Source organism: Echinops telfairi, unplaced genomic scaffold, assembly GCF_000313985.2.
Source record: "Echinops telfairi isolate 266 unplaced genomic scaffold, ASM31398v2 ScPeMD7_2291;HRSCAF=2852, whole genome shotgun sequence".
NCBI classification, from domain to species: domain Eukaryota; kingdom Metazoa; phylum Chordata; class Mammalia; order Afrosoricida; family Tenrecidae; genus Echinops; species Echinops telfairi.
In genome coordinates, this window is record NW_022106189.1 from 30,213,708 (window position 1) to 30,216,439 (window position 2,732).

At 62.0% G+C, this 2,732-nt stretch overlaps 1 protein-coding gene across 2 annotated transcripts in view; it reads left to right on the forward strand.

Annotated features, from left to right (window-relative positions):
* Positions 1 to 1,153: 1,153 nt before the first annotated feature.
* Positions 1,154 to 2,732, forward strand: part of PLEKHG4 (pleckstrin homology and RhoGEF domain containing G4) — a 10,471-nt gene continuing 8,892 nt past the window's right edge. For both annotated transcript variants that reach the window (XM_004704840.3, XM_045293756.1), the window contains exons 1-2: positions 1,154 to 1,258; positions 2,026 to 2,077. The gene's annotated coding sequence lies outside the window, so the exon portion shown is untranslated. The remainder of the gene's footprint in view (positions 1,259 to 2,025; positions 2,078 to 2,732) is intronic.

A 2,732-nucleotide genomic window follows, 5' to 3' on the forward strand; every position in this document is an offset into this window, starting at 1 on the left:
CCTCCGCCCATGAGCCTGGAGGACATGGTCAGGCTGGAGCTGGGCACATCGGGTGCAGGAGAGGACAGGCTGCCGGTCCCAGGCCTTAGTGCCATACTCCCCTAGAGGCTGCCAGGCAGAGAGGGCAGGTCAGAGCCAGCTGAGTGGCAGGAGAGAGAGCCAGTCAGGAGCTCACCCTGGGAGGGAGCAGTGCATCAGCTGCTGGGTTGGCGGGAAAGACTTGCTGATGAAGGCAATGCTGCTTCCTCGGTGGGGAACCCGCTGCCATCAGATTCCAACTCATAATCATAGCGACACAACAGGACAGAGGCGAACTGCTCCCTGGGGTTTCCAAGGCTGTAAATCTTTAGGAAAGCAGGTTGCCTTTCTCCCGTGGAGTGGCTGGCGGGGTTTGAACCGCTGAACTTGCAGTTCATAGCCCACTTGTGACCCACCATGCTCCCAGGTCATCTGCTTTCTAGGCCTTGGAGGAGGGGGGCACGGGCATTCTAGAAAGGGCAGTCTGAGACAAGACATGTCTTGGTTTGCCAGGCCAACGGCTCACTGTTGGATGCTGGACAGGAAGGAAGGCCTCCAGATGCCAGACGGAGGGGCCCAGACTTGAGTAAGGCCACAGGTGGAAAATCTGGAGTATTGTCACGAACACTGTTGGGACCCCAGGGGACCAGGTGTCTCATCACAGAGCCCCTCCCCTTTTATTTCTGACTGCTGCCTGGTGCCAAGGGCGAGGGAGGCTGAGGGCTGTTAGGGGCAGGGGAGCAGGCCGACCCTGTGCATGATCTCAGTGGAAAAGGCTGTTGTGTGCAGATGCTCCTGCCAGGAGAACCGCAGAGAGGGGGCCCATGAGTCACGACGCAGTCTTGCAAGCTCAGCCCACAGAGTCGGCTGTGGTCGGCTGGCCTGGCCAGCTCTGGGCCCAGTCCCCCGCTGCTGTCCCCACTCGGCCTCAGCCCGTCTGCCCCATGCTAAGTGTAGCTTTCCTGCCCCAGGGCCGCACACCCTGCAGCTGTCTGCCGGGGAGCTGGTCTCCATTTGCACCTCTGGTTCACCTCAGCTCACTGAGTGGGGGGTGGTGTCTCTCAGGGACAGGGGGTCTGGGCCCTTTCTGCATCGGGTCCTGTGGACATCACACCATGTCTGTTTTCAGGAGGTGGAAACCCGGGCCTGGCCCTGCCTCTGTCCCAGGGTCCCTGTGCCTACTCCCATCAGCCTGTGCCAGGGGAGCCCGTATCAGCTATGGCCTCTGGCTCTGGGAGAGGTGTGTGTGTGTGCCCCTATTGGCTCTTAGGGCTCCCAGGGGGGCCTGATGGGCCGAAGCAGTGGACAGTCATGAAGGGAGAGAGGGGGGAGCAGGAGATAGTGACTCAAGGGGGTGGCTCTGGCAGAGCTGGGAGGGCTAGGGGGGGTCCAGTTGCTGACTGTAGCTCAGAGGAGGGGAGGGCACTTGGGCTGGGGGGTGAGCTGGAACGAGACACGGAGGCTCTTTTCTTGAAGTCAGACCAGCTCGTGAAGGAGGCTCCTGGGTAGCTCCCCTGGGAGCGTGGACTCTGCCTGCCGACATGGGTGCTGGGTTGGGTGGGGGCGCTGTTGGCCCCACAGTGCCTGCTCCGCTTATTCGGGTTCCCCCCTCCCCTGCAGCAGCCACCCTGGGTTCTTGAAGGAGGTGCCTGTCTTAGAGCCAAAGGAAGCCATTATTCCCACTGTCACCTCCCCCTAGGGTGGCTCTGCCAGGATCTGGACATTGTGCGGGGCATAGCGCCTTCTCCTGGCCACCCTGCCAACTTTCCCGCAGCTTCCCACAAAACTGGGGGGCTGTCAGGACGGGCCTGGTGTCCCAAAGGGACCCCTAAACCTTAGAACCGAGAAGGCTCCGAGGAGTCATTTATCCAAATGACTTTTCACCAGTGTGGAGGGTGAAGTGGGGAGGAGGGCTAGAAGCTGCACCACTCGCGAGAGCAGCCAGTGGGCAATGTGGCACCCCATGGTGGGCAGGGCAGGCAGGCGGAATGGCTTTCTCTTTCATAGGTGAGCAAGGTGAAGTTCAAAGAGAAGAGCATTGTGGGAGCTCTCCCAGCAGGTAAGTGCTGGAGTGCCACCTGGGCCAGTCTCTCAGGACCCCTGGCCCAACCCCAGCCTCCTTACTGGGCTTTGGGTGGTGGGGGTGGTGAAAAGGGACAGGCCACCCCCCCAGGGGCATCCCTGCCCTTCCTCCAGGCCCCATTCCATCGTGTGACACCCCACCCCAGTCTCATGGTGCCTGCGCTTGCAGTCTGAAAGGAAGATGGGGGCTGCAGTCGCCCCCTCCCTCCATGAAGATGCTCCTAGCAGCTCCTCTGAACTGGGGGGGAGGAGAGGGGTTCTCACTCTAGGAGCTCCCCTGTGATCTTGAACCCACACTTTATTCTATAGGTCAGACGTGGGGGCCGTGAGGGAAGAGAGGGGGTTTAGTTGGTCCTCGTCGTTTGAGTGGGAACCGGCTGCAGGGCGGCGGGTGTGTCTTGCTGAAGGAGGCTGGCCGTTTGCCCTGGCCCAGTGGGCACAGAGCCTCCCCGGGGCGCCTTCTAGAGTGGAAGCCCCCCGCAAGCTCGCGGGCCCACCCTCGAGCCCCTACCTACACCGCCGTCCCCAGCGGAGGACCAGTTTCCACGGGTGGCACGGCCAGGGCTCGCTGCCCCTTTCCGGCAACGGGGAAGCCGAGGTGGAACGTGGAAAGGCGGCGAGCCCCGCGGGGA